This window comes from Amblyraja radiata, chromosome 14, assembly GCF_010909765.2.
Source record: "Amblyraja radiata isolate CabotCenter1 chromosome 14, sAmbRad1.1.pri, whole genome shotgun sequence".
Classification (NCBI taxonomy): Eukaryota; Metazoa; Chordata; class Chondrichthyes; order Rajiformes; family Rajidae; genus Amblyraja; species Amblyraja radiata.
Window position 1 is genome coordinate 17,394,398 of NC_045969.1, and position 17,340 is coordinate 17,411,737.

A 17,340-nucleotide genomic window follows, 5' to 3' on the forward strand; every position below is an offset into this window, starting at 1 on the left:
TGGCTACCCTAATGCCTGGAAGAGGAAGTATGATAGCAGTGGAAGTCTTCAGGGGAGCAAGAAATATGGAATAAAATGTATATTTACAGTAAATACTGTGGTTGAAATTGGAAGGCCATGCAGAGATTGGCAACTGTTCAAAAACATATCATATCCCCCTCAGCAAATGCCCAATGCACTCATCATCATGCTCTGTTAGTGCCTGATGTATTTTACATAGAGTAGTTGATTGACTTATTTAGGACAAATACACATCACATCACTTAAATCCATGGAAGTGATTGGCCCCAAAGGAAGCATGAAAACACAGATTCAAACCATGCTGAAAGCTTAATCATGTATGTCAATATTCTACTTTAGTCCAAAGTATGATAGAAGTAGGTTTATTGCAGAAATATTATTTAGCTGAGACAGAAGTGCACATTTGACATCATAATAATGCAAGGCAAGCATATGTTCAGAGCTTTCAACCCAGTTTACTTTATCCTGTTAAAGGGTGAGGCAAATTCAATGTTAGCATTCATTTTGAGAGGACTAAAATATAAAACGCAAGGATGCAATGCTGAGGCTTTATAAGGTGCTGGTCAGACTGCGTTTGGAATATTGTGAGCGGTTTGGGCCCTATATCTGAGGAAGGATGAGCTAGTGTTGGGGAGGGTCCAGAGGAGGTTTACCAGAATGATCCCAGGGATTATTGGGTTAAAGAATGAGGAGTGTTTGATGTGATCGCTGGAGTTTAGAAGAATGAGTGGGGACCTCATTGAAACTTAATGAAAGGCCTAGATAATTAAAGGCCTAGATAGAGTGGATGTGGAGAGGATGGTTCCAGTTGTGGAGAGTCGAGGTCCAAAGGACACAGCCTCAGTATAAAAGGATATACCTTTAGAATGATGATATAGAGACATACAAACATATGAATTAGGAGTAAGAGTCTGCCGCTCAACCTCACAGGTCTTCTCCACGTGTGAATAAGATCACTGTTGTGGCAATTGTAACCGCAGCTCGTTTCCATTCATTCATGACAATTTCCACCTCCTTGCTTTTCAAGCATCTGCATTCATGCTGATTAAGTATCTACCACTGACTTAAAATATTCCAGACTTTGTATTCACCATCCTTTTGAAGAAAAGAGTTCCAAAAGTGCAGGAACCTCCAAGAGCAACTTCTTATTTTTAAACTGATCTCCGATATTCTCCTATAGGAGAAAATCTTTTATCCACATCCATTGTGCTGAGTACCCTCTTACTCCAAACCCAGACAAATACAAACCCAGCCTATCCAATATTTCCTCATAAGACAACCTAGGCATTCAGGTATTACTAAAGTCAACCCATGATCAGCTACAAGCATTTTTACACCCTTTAATAAGAAGACCAATATAGCGCAGAGTATTCCAAATGTGAACCAAACCTGAAATTCCAATTCCCTCCAATAATCAATAACATTCAGTTGGATTTCCTAATTATTTGCAATGGCTGTAAACTGGGATTTTGCAAATCATGCTCTAGGATGCAGATCCCTCTCAATCTCAAACCTCAGCAATCTCTCACCATTTTAGATAAAAATGACTCTTTATTTTACTTTCAAACATGAATACTCTAATTTTTCCACATTATATTTAATTTGCCATATTGTTTCCCACTCACATATCCCTTTATAAGCTCCATCTGCTCCAAGGGTTCCTCCGACCTTTTCACCCAGTTGTGAATCTGTGGAATTCTGCCACAGAAGGCAGTGGAGGTCAATTCACTGGATGTATTCAAGAGAGAGTTGGATATAGCTCTTTGGGCTAACGGAATCAAGGGATATGGGGAGAAAGCAGGAACGGGGTACTGGTTTTGGATGATCAGCCATGATCATATTGAATGGCGTTGCTGGCTCAAAAGGCCGAATGGCCTTCTCCTGCACCTATGTTTCTGTGACCCGAATCATCACTATGACCCGAATCATCCATGACCTCCTTCCTGACCCATTTACTTCCTCCAGCACCTTTTGTCTTTTTTGTAAACCAGCATCTGCAGTTCCTTCTGTCTGCTCCAGTTACAACCTAGTTTCCTATAGGTCATCAACATATTTAGCACGCTTCCATCCACGCCATTTACATGTCATGAATTGTTGAAATTCTAATATTGAACCCTGTGACATATCTTGTTATTGATAAAAGATACATTTGTGTTCATTTCTGTTCTTCAGCAACTAGAAGTCACAGATTTAAGGTGAGAGGGAAAATATTTAAAAGGGATCTGAGAGGCAACTTTTTCCACATAGAGGGTAGTGGCAAATGCAGTGAGCTGACCGAGGAAGCTGTACGGGCAGGTACAATGTTTAAAAGACATTAAGACAGGCACATTGATAGGAAAGGTTGGAGGAAGCAATAAATGCCAAATGCAGTCATCTCCGCCTCTTCCTTTCTTCCTCCCGCTTCCCCCCCAGCCCCACATCAGTCTGAAGAAGGGTCTCAACCCGAAATGTCACCTATTCCTTCGCTCCATAGATGCTGCCTCACCCGCTGAGTTTCTCCAGCATTGTTGTCTACCTTCAATTTTTCTAGCAACTGCAATTCTTTCTTAAACGAGATAGACATCATGGTCAGGATGGATGATCTAGGCTACAGGGTCTGCTTCCGTGCCAGATAACTCCATGATTCTTTGTCCACAACAACCTTTGATGTGGCACTAGAAATTTAAGTGCAGCACATCCACAGGTTCTTCTCTATCCACATTTGTTACATTGCAAAAATTAAAATTAATTTCCATTGCCCAGTCACAGGTTAAAAGATAAAAGGAAAATATAACTGTCTCTTAGCAAATATATTATTAAATCGGCCAGGGCAATGTTTGTGTCAGGAGATCACATTGACCAATTCTCCTTCCTTTTAAATTAATCAACATAATTTTGTGATGTTCACCACACCCAGGCAATCCATGAACTTCATCCTTGTTAAATTTAATATTGGAAAAAAAACTAGATTTGTCTGTGAACATTATCTATATTGCTAAAAGTCTGTTCTTGACCGGTTTTGGCCATCTGTGCTGCGATTTCCGAGAGAACGCCGCCACCGTCATTTTGGCCACCTTGCTCAGAGCCCCCCTCCGCCGTATGTGTACCGAGGATTTTTCCCGTCGATGAAAAATGACAGAGATATTAATCATTTTACAAAATTCCCCATTCTCTCTGCTGCCCCTGCTGGCGGCAGGGGGGAGGGACTATAAAACCAGGAAGTGGTGTGCCTCAATCAGTGTCTGCAAGCTGGAGGAAGGCAGAGGGTCACATTTCTCTGAGCTGTGAATAACACTGAGCACATGTCTACTCAAATGTAAGTGTCCTTAGTGGTTCTAAAACGCTTGCAGAATGTGTCTATTGGTTCTAAAATGTTTGCAAAAAGTGTTTATTGGTTCTAAAATGTTTGCAAAAAGTGTTTATTGGTTCTAAAATGTTTGCAAAAAGTGTCTCTTTTGGTTCTACAATGCTTGCAGAATGTGTCTTTTTGGTTCTAAAATGTTTTTTAAGGTTCTCCCCACCCTTTCCTCTCCTCTCTCCCCCCCCTCCTCTCCCCTCCCCCCCTCTCCTCTCCTCCCCCCCTCTCCCCCTCCCCCCCCCTCTCCTCCTCCACCCTCTCCTCCTCCCCCCCTCTCCTCTCCCCCCCTCTCCTCACCCCCCTTCTCCTCTCCCCCCCCCTCCCCTCCTCTCCCCCCCTCTCCCCTCCTCTCCCCAACTCACCCCTCCTCTCTCCCCCTCTCCTCTCCCCCCTCTCCTCTCCCCCCTCACCCTCTCCTCCCCCAATCCTCTCCCCCCTCCTCTCCTCCCCCCCTCTCCTCTCCCCCCCTCCTCTCCCCCCCTCTCCTCTCTCCCCCCCTCTCCTCTCCCCCCCCTCTCCTTCCCCCCCCTCTCCTCTCCCCCCCTCTCCTCTCCCCCCCGTGGATGAGTGGTGGAATATTTGCTCCTTTTACCTCATAAACAACCTATCTACTGACGCATAGCCCCCAACTTGCAGTCACATCTAGAGAGGGGGGGGGTAGAGAGTGAGGGCAGAGGGAGGAAGGGGCAGAGACAGAGACACAGAGAGAGGCGCTGCTGCTCCTGGCACGCAAGGAAGGTGAGGAACGGCACTCTCGAGATCCTGGGGAGGTGGGGAAGAGGAGGGGGTAGGGAGGGATAGGGGGGAAAGTGGGCGAGGTGAGGAGGAAGAGTGGGGGAGTTTGGGGAATAGAGGGAGAGGAGGAAGGAGTGTGGGAGGTAGGGAGTGGGGACTCGAGGGAAAAGGGGGCAGTGGATGGAGGTGAAGAGTGGAGGAAGGTGCGGGAGTAGAAACGATGGAGGGGAGTGGAAGGGGAGGAGGAGAGGATTTATTGAGGGAAGGAGGTAGTGACTGAGTGATGGGAAAAGAGAGGGAGTGAGAGGTGAGGGAGGGTATTTGGGAGGGGAGAAAGAGAGGGGAAAGAGGAGTAGGATGAGAGGGGGGTAGGGAGTGCTGGGGATACGGGGAAAAGAGTTGCCTGCGCAGTTGGGGCTATGGGTGAATGGTGGAATATTGCGTTGGGGGAACGGGTTGCGTTGGGGGAACACGTGCGTGGTGGAAACAGGTTACTTTGGGCAAATGGGTGAGTGGTGGAATCTTGCGTTGGGGAACGGGTTGCGTTGGGGGACCAGGCTTTCCATGGGGGCTGTGGGTGAGTGGTGGAATATTGCGTTGGGGGAACGCGTTGCATTGGGGCACCAGGCCTCCCTTGTGACAGGGACCCAACGGGTCCCACTTGGTCTAGTTAAATATATAAATTGAGGGATACAATCCCTTTGACCTAACCCATTCTTCCTTTGACACAGGCTTTACCTTTATTATTTTATTTGTATTTGGATGTTTTATCATATTATGTACACACATTTAAAACCCCACCAAACATTACTTGAAAAATGGATTTCAGAATCACCCTTTCATCTATCTTCTATCTTCTCTGGACTCTGGTCCTGTACACGGGGGGTTTTATTGTGTGTTCTTTATTATTGTACTGCTGCTGACAACCCAAATTTCCACCGACCCTGGTTGTGTGGCAATAAATTATATCTATATCTATCTATCTATATTACTAAACGTCTGTTCTTGACCAGTTTTGGCCATCTGTGCTGCGATTTCCGAGAGAACGCCGCCACCTACGGCCGTCATTTTTGGCCACCTTGCTCAGAGCCCCCCTCCGCCGTATGTGTGCCGAGGATTTTTCCCGTCGACGAAAAATGACAGAGATATTAATGATTTTACAAAATTCCCCATTCTCTCTGCTGCCCCTGCTGGCGGCAGGGGGGAGGGACCATAAAACCAGGAAGTGGTGTGCCTCAATCAGTGTCTGCAAGCTGGAGGAAGGCAGAGGGTCACGTTTCTCTGAGCTGTGAATAACACTGAACACATGTCTACTCAAATGTAAGTGTCCTTAGTGGTTCTAAAACGCTTGCAGAATGTCTATTGGTTCTAAAATGTTTGCAAAAAGTGTCTATTGGTTCTAAAATGTTTGCAAAAAGTGTTTATTGGTTCTAAAATGTTTGCAAAAAGTGTTTATTGGTTCTAAAATGTTTGCAAAAAGTGTCTCTTTTGGTTCTACAATGCTTGCAGAATGTGTCTTTTTTTGGTTCTAAAATGTTTTTTAGGTTCTCCTCCCCCTTTCCTCTCTCCCCCCTCTCCTCTCCCCCCCCTCCTCTCCCCCTCTCCTCTTCCCCCTCTCCACTTCCCCCTCTCCTCTCCCCCCTCTCCTCGCCCCCCTCTCCTCTCCTCTCTCCTCTCCTCTCCCCCCTCTCCTCCCCCCCTTTCCTCTCCTCCCCCCTCTCCTCCTCTCCTCTCCCCCCCTCTCCTCTCCTCTCCCCACCTCACCCCTCCTCTCCCCCCTCTACCCCCCTCTCCTCTCCCCCCTCTCTCTCCCCCCTCTCCTCTCCCCCTCTCCTCTCCCCCCTCTCCTCTCCCCCCTCTCCTCTCCCCCCCTCTCCTCTCCCCCCCTCCTCTTCCCCCTCTCCTCCCCCCTCTCTCCTCTCCCCCTCTCCTCTCCCCCCTCTCCTCTCCCCCTCTCCTCTCCTCTATCCCCCTCCTCTCCCCCCTCCACCCCCTCTCTCTCTCCCCTCTTTTTCTCCCCCCCCCTCCCCTCCATCCCCCCCCCACCATTCCTCCCCTAAACCCCCTCCCCTCCACACACCCCTACCCCCTTCCCTCCACTTCCATCCCCCGCCCTGCTCCCCCACCTCTCCCCCTCCACTCTCAGCACACCCTCTCACCCCCCTCACCCCCTCTTTCCCCTCTCTCCCCCTCTTTCCCCTCTCTTCCCCCTCTCCCCCCTCTCGCCCCCCTTCTCTACCCCCTCCCCTCTCTCTCCCATCCTCCCCCCTCTCTCCCCTCCTCCCCTCCATCCCCTCCCCCACCCTCCCTCCCTCCCCTAAACCCCCTCCCCTCCACACCCCCTACCCTCTTCCCTCCACCCTCCACCCTCCCCCTTCCTCCCCATCCCTGCTCCCCACCTCACCCCCCTCTCAGCACCCCCTCACTCTCACCCTCTCTCTCTCCTCCCCTCCTCCCCCACCTTTCCCCCCTCACCCACCCTCCCTCTTATCCTCCTCTCCACCCCCCTATCCCTCTTGCCCCTCTCTCTGTGTCTCTGTCTCTCTCTCTGCCTCTGCCCCTTCTCTCTCTGCCCTCACGCTCTACCCCCGCCCCCCCCCCCCCTCTCTAGATGTGACTGCAAGTTGGGGGCTATGCGTCAGTAGATAGGGTGGTTATGGGGTAAAAGGAGAAAATTAATAATATTAATATAATACCAAGGGGGTAATTAGTGTGAGTGCGGGGGGGGGGGGGGATAGTTAGTGTGTGTGACGCTGCGTGCCGCCTTCCCCCCCCCCACAACCGCACATTGGGGGAACAGACCCAACGGGTCTGCACTTGGTCTAGTAATATATATGTGTAAAACACCATCAGTGCTCTTATCAAAAAACAAACGGAAAACATCAAAGCAATGCAGGAAAATAGTCATTTACATCAGATTTCTGCCTTATCCACATTTTCAGAATCAAATACCATTTATTTTCTATCCATCCAACAACTTTGTGTGAAATAAAAGTTTAAGGGAAAATAAAAGGAAAATCACTTTTTTCTGATGTGTTTAGCTTGATTGCCTTCATATCTCTCTTGGACAGAGCAATAACAATTTTGAGCAGAGCAGTACCAATTTGAATAGAACAGGAACAGACTCTTTGGCCCATGATAATTGTGCCGAACATAACGCCAAATTAAATTAAGAACTTCTGCCGGGTTAGAGTTATCCACGTCCCTCCATTCCCTGCATCTTCATATACTCATCTAAAATCATCTTAGGTACTATTATCGTATCTGCTTCCACCACCACCCCTGGCAGCACATTCCAGACACCTACCACTCTCTGTGTGAAATAAACTTGTGCACACATTTCCTCTAAGCTTTCCCACTCTCGCCTTGAAGCCCTCTAATTTTATAAATGTCTACCAAATCTCCCCCTTATGAAGTTGCAACACGTTTCTGACTCTCATACTCAATGCCCCGATCAATGAAGGCAAGGATACCACACCCTCTGTTTACTTGTGTTGACCTCTCTATCTACTTGTGCTGCTACTTTTAGGAAGCTATAGACTTTGATTCCAAGATCTCTCTGTACATCAATGCTGTTACGTTTTCTGCCATTCACTCTACATTTCCTCCTTACATTTGACCTTTTAATGTGCGACACCTCACACTTGGCCGGATTAAACACCATTTGCCATTTCTCCTTCCACATCTGTAACTGACATATATCCTGCTGTATCCTTTGACAGCCTTCTTCACTGTCTGCAACTTTCTGTGCCATCTGCCAATGTACTAACTGACCCTTCTACATCTTCATTCAAGTCACTTATATGTCTATCACAAACACAGATATCCCAGCACCGATTTCTGCAGAGCACCACTGGTCACAGATCTCCAGCCAGAATGACACCCTCCCATTACTATATCTTCTATGTTAAAGTAGTTCTGAATCCAAGCTACCAAGGCCTCATGTATTTTAATGTTCTGGACCAGCCTGCCATGAAGTGAATTTATTAGATGCCTTATTAAAATCCTTGTACACAATGTCCAATGTCCTACTCTTATTAAAACATTAATAATTTCATCAAAAAATTAAATCATGTTTGTAAGACATCTTTGTGAAACTTGCTCCAGATACAGTTACATTGACTGTTCTTAATTAGCCCATTCTCTTAAAAAATGTGAGTAAATACTCTCCTGAAGAGTCGTCTCCAATAGTTTGCCTATCACTAATGTGATGCGCACAGGCCTATAATTTCATGATTTATTCATCGTTCTCTTCTTAAACAAAAGCACAGCATTGGCTACTCTCCTGTCCTCTGGGACTTCAGCTATGGCCAGTGCGGATACAAAAATCTTGGTAAATCTTTTGCAAGCTTGTCTCCAGCCTCTCAATAACCTTGGATAGATCCCATCAGGCCCAAGATTCTATCAACCTCGATGTTCTTCAGGAGACCCAACACCACATCCTCCTTGATCTCAAACTGCCATAGCTCATTAGTATACTATAAACACAGATCTTGGGACTGTTGGGTTGGTGGCTGAAGTCAGATCTCCTTTCAACTCCTGTAAACTATCAGCAAGCTCCTGGTCACTGGGCCTGTACTGAAATTGTGCATCAATCAACTGGCCAGTCTTAACAGATATCGTCAACCTCCCACTTCAATAATCTACTGCCCCCATCTGCTTCAAAGAAACCTCCAAAATACCAGTCCCCAACAAAAGTAAATTGATCTGCTGCAATGGCTACTGCTCAGTAGCTCTAACATCAACCATTATGAAGTGTTTTGAAAGATTGGTAATGGTCTGCAACTGCAAACAATCTGGATTCCTTTTCAATTTGTGTACAGGAGTACACAAATTTGTGTACACGGTGACGTTTCAAGTTGCGACCCTTCTTTAGACCTAGCCCTTGACAAAACAGTTGTTTCTTGACCCAAGGAAGTGGATGGGGATGGGGAGGGGAGTGGGGTGAACGCAATCCTGCCTTCATCAACAGAGTTGCTGTAGAGATGGTCGACAGCTTTGATTTCTGGGCACCCATATCACCAGCAACCTAACTTGTTCCTTATCCCTAATTCTGATATGTTAATCAAGAAGGCACATCAGTGTATTCACTTTCGAAGATTCAGCATGTCCAAGAGGATTCTGTTGAACTTCTACAGATGCGCTGACAGCTTATAGAATTCTGACAGATAATATCTCAGGCTGGTGTGGCAACTGTTCTGCTTTTGACCACCTGAACTTGCAGAATGTGATGAACACAGCCCAGTCCATCACAGGCTCATCATAGCCGTCCATCCAGGTAATCTTCATAGCGTGTTACAGCAGGAAGGATGGAAGTATCATCAAGGCTGCCTACCATCCCTATTCTCTCTTTTACCTTCTGGAAGAATATAGGAGTGCTTGAAAGCCTGATGTCCAGACTTAAGAATGGCTTCTTCTCCACTGCTACCCGACTCCTGAACCAATCACCTCTTTCAAACCCTCGTACTCTTAACTCTATCTCATTCAGTTATTTGGTTATTCATTTTGGAGTATTTTTCACTACTTCAGATATCTCTACAATCTTTGCATCAATCTGCTGTTTTGCATTCATTGTTGTATTTATTTTTATATCTATTATTATCATGTCAACTGTGTATTCTATGAGCTTCATGGAAGCAAGGTATTTCATTGCACCCTGGTGTATATGGCAGTAAACTAATCTGAATCTGAATGTGTGCCAACACCAGTTTGCTTCAGATGTTGTTAACACATTTCCCCAAATAATCTTTTCTGGTTTCATGATTTCGCCAATGTTGCACTTGTGGATATTTATATTTACAGCAAGTGAGCCTGTCTCTGTCAAATGTATCAAATGAAAAATTTATATTGCTATCTCAATTCCCATGGATGTGCATTTCTGCAGGGAAATAGACGATTGCAAATAAACATGGAATATTGTCTTTAGTGAGATATAAGATTAGTCTTTATTTGACAAAAACAAATCAAATCAAACACAATCTGATCTTCATCCCTATGGTCCTTTATTTTAAAAGGTAAAAGCTTCTTGCCGAATGTGTTTGAACATTTATCAGTTCTGCCTTGAACTATTAATAAACAATGTAGCTGCTCATTGAGAAATATTTGAATTACCTATTTGAAAAATAAAACTGTTTATTAAAATATTCTTACCCCACTTCCACCTTTAAAATACATCCTACGGTAATTTAATTTAAACGTCTTTTAAACTGATCCCACAGTTTTCTTTTGAGAGATTAGATTATCAACCTGCACAGATATTGGTCCTGAAGTTTGAGACAAGCAATGCTACATGTATCTTAATAGTTCATTTCAAGTGGACAGAATGGTGTCAGAAAAATAACCATTATTACAATGTTTATGTTTTGTCTAATATAAAAATATTTAACTCACAATTATGATGTCATGCTATTATATTGAAATTACAGTAGATTAACATATAACATTTCTGTTCTTTTGATTTATCATCTTTATTCTTAATTCTGCTAATACATTATTTACATTTTGTGAGTAAAATGGCTATGAAAGAAACAATACTAACCAGAATGTAACGAGTTTCCTGTTGCATTACAGGTTGAATTTTCTCCCTTTCGTCTGGATCTCTGATCATAGATCTGGCACAATATCCACCGACCGCTCTGTTTCAATAAGTCCAGAGTACCAACGATATCCAGTCTTCAGAAAAGAAAATAGTGAGTGGGTCACATTTATGCTGGCTTACTTTTCATATTCCAGTTTTCATTGAGGACATTTAGCAGCAGGTAGATTTGTCTGAACATGGGTTTTACTTGGCCACTTTAAAAGGAGAAATATACAGGCGATCAGTGTCCGTTGAGTTGGACAGTAAAAAGGACCTGGCATGGAGTGGAAAGATCCTCTATATTTATCCACCACGTTCAGTGGAGCTATGCACAATAAAGGCAGATGGCTCTGTCAGAAAGCTGACCTAGTCTCTCCATGGAGAGATGTAACAAGACAAGGCTTCAGGGTTTAGATAGAGCTAACCATATGCTTGTGCTACACATTTACTGTGCTAATGAAGTCACATAAAACACATTTATGCTAATTATGCTTTTAGTGACCAATTGTGTTATTCAAAAAGCTCTTAAAATGTAATTTTAACAGATATTTCAACTTGAATATATTTAACTATCTTTAGTTATTTGTTTAGATTTTAATAATTTGTATTAAAAAGTTAAAATTCCTGACGTAACAAAAATTGCCTCCTAATAAAGAAAAAAGTAAGGTACAAATACAAATGTATTTTAGGATGAATTATTTCAATGACAAATCAAAGGTTTATTTCAATGACAAATTTACAGCCAATACAAACGATAAAGTACAAAATAATCCTTAAGGTGAACGTATGATTCCATTGCAAGAAGTTTGAATAGCTCCGCAAAAGTCAGATAATGTTTAAGAAATGTAGATAATTAGATAATTTTTAAGATCTGAAATCATAAACAATTGTCATCTATTCTATTGCACACTATATTTCTGCTCTCTGAATGCTTTTATGGAACATAAATCAGAAAATAAAATGTGATAGTGTTGAGATGAAGAATAAAGTAATAAAACGCCATCCTAATCTGCGCTTCACATCATTACAAATTGAGAGTGAGATACTATTTTATGGTTAACTTCCAGGCTGTGTTTCTTAAGTTGCCCTGAATTCACATAAAGATCTGAATGGTAGATATTTAACATTCAAATGTCTCCTGTATCACAAAATCTTGTCCTAAAAGCAATGTTTGCAATGTAATTTTGTAGCTGATATTAAATTCTGCAACTGGTGTGTATTTATTAATGTGATGACCTCCTCTCCCTGCACCTCAGGTCTTTTTGGACATCAGCTGCCAGAGTGAACAGCAGAGGTAAGCACCCATTATAAATAACTCCGGGGTTTTTTCAAGCAGCATTTTAAATTTATTTAACCATCTCTACATTGAGTAAAGAAAAGTGTACACAGTATTTTATGCAATTAATGAACATTTTATTCAAATTCTTACAAAATGGTTACGATTAGTGGCAAGTATTATTTGAGGAAGTTGTAGAAAATTGACTCTGCTGGCAGCAATATAGTGCATGGCAGTTCAAGCTGCAATTTATACAGTAAATGCGTAGATAAAATTGATCAGGCTTTTTGCTAACCCAGGATCATACAAGAATGCACTCAATTATTCCACGAATGTTGTTTCCACAGTAAATATGGCTTCAATTTCAGCAACTGTGTTACTGATATTAGCTGTGGTCTCAGTTTTCCATCGGTGACAGTGAATCTGTATATCTGCTGTACTGCAGCCTCCATTGAGAGTTAAAGTAACATGTACCTTGAAGAAAACAACCCCCAATTACCCAGGCCTGGATCTTTCACTTAAAAGCTGGCTGTTGGGCTCAGGCAAAACCGCTTTTACTGGGAGCCCCAAACTTCCACCCCGTTAGGTGGGTACGGCATGTAGTTCTACCCAGAATTGGTGTATTATACCCACTTAATCAAGTGGAAGTTCAGTACTCCTTAGCTAAACTGAAGTCTTGAATTCTGCTTTGGTACTTGTTGATCAGTGGAAGAGAGCAAATTTTCAGGAAATTTCCTCGTACCAGTAAAAGCCCCAACACCTCACTCAACAATGGCTCTGAGGAGAATGGTAAGTACAAGGTGATTACCTTTCCCCTTTATTTAATTGAGTTAATGTAAATGTATTACATTGCATCAGATTTATTTTCTAGGTGCTGCAAATTTTTAACTTTGAACAAATGTTTTAATGTCAATGTTTTGATTTTTAATAATACATTTCAAAAAAATGCAATATCTTTTTCAGCTTTGAAAGCAAAGTAAGCCTAGAACAGAGCTTAACTGGGTTTGAAAGCAACTTTGGATGTCGGGTTTAATCAATTCAGTTAAAGGCCCCGTTCTGCACTGTGTGTCATTGAACAGTTGGAGGCAGCTTCCCAGTAGAAGACTGTGGGTGCCCAGAAAACTGCATTTCCTTATTGGATTTTGAGGGCAGATAACAGCTGAGCTTGTGCAGCTCAGAGGTCAGTGGTAGATCGGAATGGTCAGATCTCTCTGATGTGGATTTTGCCCATTGTAGTGTTTGTTGTTGTTAGCTTACAGTTCTAGGGAATCCTGGGTATCCAGCACTGACCTCAAGCAGGTGGTTAAACAGATAGGCCAGCTAGTCATGCTGAACCGACCTCTCAGATTGCATGTCAGACATGAAAACAAATGCTTTTTAAAAATTAATTTATTTAACATTTCACATTCCAAAAACTCAAGATACTCACATGGGTAGAAAAAAAAACGTTAAAAAAAAAATTTAAGGAAAAGGTTAAATTCTAAGGAATTTAATTTTGAAATAATTGTCCGTGGAAATGACAACATATATATCCACAATTAGTTTTAGTCAGTGCTTTCCTTATAGACAAAAATGTGTTGGGATGCACCATTAATAAACATACATGTGGCCGTAAAATGAAATAATGATATTTAACTGAATGCCAGAGATTGAGGGGAGACACGTTAGAAGTAAATAAAATTATGAGAGGTATTGATAGAGCAGACAGTCAGAACCTTTTTCCCAGAGTGGTCATTTAAAATACTAGGGGGCATAACTTTAAGATAAAAGGGGCAAAGTTTAAAGGAGATGTGCAGGGCAAGTTTTTTAACATATTTTACAGCGAGTGCCTGGAATGCACTGGCTGAGGTGATGGTGGAGGCAGATACAATATTGACATTTAAGAAACGTTTAGGTAGGCACATTGATATGCAGGGAAAGGAGGGGTATGGACTATGTCAGGAATCTAAGAGGAGGTCTTGATCAGAGTGTGTACCACTTTCAAAATACACTGCAGTTACTGGCCTGAGCAATTCCATTACTTCCTCGCAAAAGAGAAACCTTTATCACCAAGAACAACAAGAGCACCAGGCACATAGAAACAGAAGATTTCCTTCTAAGTCCCACATTATGTTCACCTGGAAATATACTACTGTTCTTTTATTGTCACCAAGTCTGAATTCTGGAACTCCCTACACAAAGCTTAAATGGTCAGAGATAGAGTGGTAATATTCAAAGAGATGTAGGTGTGCCTGGACACAATCTGAAGCCCAGTTCACAGGGAAAGCAAACAATTAGGAGGGAAAATGGTAGGTTAGTCCACATTTGGAAAATTTGGAACAGTTTTGGGCCCTGTATCTGAGAAATGATGTGCTGAAGTTTGTTAGGGTCCAGAAGAGGTTTACGGAAATGATCCCAGGGATGATTGGGTTAACGTATGGGGAGCGTTTGAAGGCTCTCAGCCCGCACTCGCTGAAGATTAGAAGAATGAGAGGGGATCTCACTGAAACTTACCGAATAATGAAAGGACTTAGAGTGGATGTGGAGAGCCGAAATTGATAGGTTCTTGATTAGTAAGGATGTCAAAAGTTACGGGGAGAATGCATGAGAATGGGCTTGAGAGGGAACAATAGACCAGCCATGATCGAATGGCAGAACAGACTCGGTGGGCTGATTGGCCGATAACGTGTTGGATTCTGGGAAGATATTTCTCAGGCTGAGGTGTCTAGGATGAGGAAGTCGTAGATTAAGGAGTGAACTATTTAGGACTGAGATGGGGAGAATTTCTTCTTTCAACGGGTGGTGAATCCTTAGAAATTCTGTATCCCGCATGCCAGTACAGGTACAGTTACATTCCTTCAAAACAGGTCACTAGATTTTTGCGCAATAAAGGAGGCAAGGAATATGGAAATGGCGCCTGAAAGTAGTGCTGAGGTAGATGATCACCCATTATCTTGATTAATCGTGGAATAGGATTGAAGGGCCATGTGGCCTACTCATGCTTCAATTCTTATGTTATGTTGATTGGCATTGTAGAATTACTCTCATCAAAAGGATTGTAATGGTTCAAGAGGGTAACTCACCACTAAAGAGAAAATAGGGAGAGGCAATAAATATTAGCCTTGCGGACAATATCCAGATCCCAAAAATGAATTAAAAGAAATACATGTGGCTATAAAATAGCTCGGGGGACCCATTGTAAATTTTGATTAATGCAGAGGAATGCATTAATTTATTGTGCAGCCAATGCTGGCGATGGAATGCAAAAGCAGTTTTTGTTTTCAAAATAAAGGCATTTTCCTGCAAATTTAGACAATTGAGAAGTCGTACATCCCAAGAATTTATGATTCAGCATTATTCCCCCAGAGCTAGTTTTACTCAGTGCTCACTGCAGATAAAGATAGCTGCGAATGTTGCTGGAGGGCCTATGTTATGCAGGGCACGCAAGCTATGTAATTGATGTTGTACAGAAACAGCTGATGCAGCATATGCCCAGAGCAGAGCTGAAATTTTCAGGGCAAGTGCCTGCTCGTGATGGCAGTGCCAAGTTGGCAAGATTTCACACAAAACCTTTACAGACTTTCCATTGCGTTCCTTTTGGGGAGAAGCTGAACCGTTACTAAATATATTAGTGATGTGATAATTTTCCATTGCTCTAATAAAATATGTTTTAGGGACATGAACTGTAGGTTTTAGTTTAAGGTAGGTAAAAATCTTCCATGAGTGGACAATCTTACAGCTGACTGAAAGATAAAGAATGCCATTTCTCTGATGCTCTATCTTAATAATCTTGATTGTATTCGCTGTATATTTTTTATGCATAATAGCATTTTCCAGTATAGGTATAAAACAATGCAATACACAAGCCTATGGATATCTTTAGACAAAATGGTTTTCCATATTTAAGATTGTTGCTGGAAGTGAATTATTTGTGCTGGGGAAATCGTGCCATCAGCTCAAGTGAGGGATGTGATATTATCATTGAATTCTGATGAAGGTTTCTGGATCTGAAATGTTAACTGCTCTTTTCACAAAAAATGAAATGTTGGGGGAACTCACAGGTCAATTAGCATCTCTGGAGGTAAATGAACATATGATGGTTTGGGTTGGAGATCTTCCTCAGTCTGAACCTGAACCGAAATGTCACATGTCCATTTCCGTCCACAGATGCTGCCGGACTTTACAATTTTTTGATAAGACTCTGCATGGGAGATTGGTAAACAAAGTAAAGCACATAGAATTGGAGGTAACATACTGACGTGAATTGAGAATAGGTTATCGTACAGAATTCATGGATCAGGTGAAAAACTATCATGAGTGGGCTGCAACAAGGATCAATCTTGAGCCTCAACTATTCACAATCTATCTCAATGATTTGGTTGAAGCAATGAATTATCTAATTCTAATTCTAATGTTGATGCTGTTGCAAAACTATGTCACATTGTGAGTAATGAGGGGAATGTAAAGAGGATTTAAGGGAATGTAATCAAGATGAGTGCTTGGAAGGTAGTACAGAGTATTTTCAAATGGTGAGAAATTAGGTAATGTTAATGTTCAAGGGGATTTGGATTGGCTAATGCACGAGTTACTGAAGGCCAACATGCAAGTTCAGCAAGTGGTAATGAAGGGAAAATGATATATGGACCATTATTAAGCAAGGATTTGAATGTAGGGATATCATCAGTGCAGCATTGCACAGGGAAACATAACAACACTGTTCTGTGAACCTCAAACAACTTCTGCAAATGGTATTTGGTGGCCCACAAGGCAATTTTGACATCAGCAATATGTACCGAATAACCTTTGTCTTCATCTTTTATGATACATGCAGGGGATCCCCTGGGATGTCCCGACTTATGAAAATCCAACGTTACTGAAATTTACCAATATAATTTAAAGAATTTTCAAGCTAGTAATAATAATAATAATAATAATAATAATAATAATAATAATAAAATGCTTGATGGTATCCATTAATGCCTGGATAATATATAGTCCATTGGTTTAATTATAGTTAGGGTGATTATTCAACAAAATGAAAGGATTATAATCGGAATATTCAGAGCAATATGATATGGATTACAATAAAAACTGATGTTTCTGACAGGATGAAATAGGCTTGCAGAAAGTTCTCAGGAACCAGAACACTCACGTAATCCAGGGGCTGCCTGTATATTATGCTGGTCTAACATCAGTGGATGTTGTTATATTGTATAACACAAAGAACATAAAGTAAGAGCCAGAGCAGATCATTTGACAATTCAAGCTAGCTCGGCTATTCATCAAGATCATGACTTCCAAACTCCAGAGGAAAAGGAATCATGCAGCACAGAAACAGGCTGTTCAATCCATCTATGCTGATCATCAAACACTTATTTATACTAATCCTACACTGATTCCATTTTATTCTCTCCA

General features: G+C 42.3%; 2 protein-coding genes across 7 annotated transcripts in view; one reads left to right on the forward strand and one right to left on the reverse strand.

Annotated features, from left to right (window-relative positions):
• The window catches only part of filip1l (filamin A interacting protein 1 like), a 202,941-nt gene extending 192,108 nt beyond the window's left edge, over positions 1-10,833 (reverse strand). For 2 of the 3 annotated variants that reach the window (XM_033032634.1, XM_033032636.1), the window contains exon 1: positions 10,632-10,833. The gene's annotated coding sequence lies outside the window, so the exon portion shown is untranslated. The remainder of the gene's footprint in view (positions 1-10,631) is intronic. The other variant, XM_033032635.1, reaches the window with a different exon arrangement.
• cmss1 (cms1 ribosomal small subunit homolog) overlaps positions 10,664-17,340 on the forward strand; it is a 53,114-nt gene continuing 46,437 nt past the window's right edge. For 2 of the 4 annotated variants that reach the window (XM_033032639.1, XM_033032641.1), the window contains exons 1-2: positions 10,664-10,782; positions 11,927-11,964. The gene's annotated coding sequence lies outside the window, so the exon portion shown is untranslated. Of the gene's footprint in view, positions 10,783-11,926; positions 11,965-12,373; positions 12,736-17,340 lie in introns of those variants that run through there. The other 2 variants (XM_033032642.1, XM_033032640.1) reach the window with 2 other exon arrangements.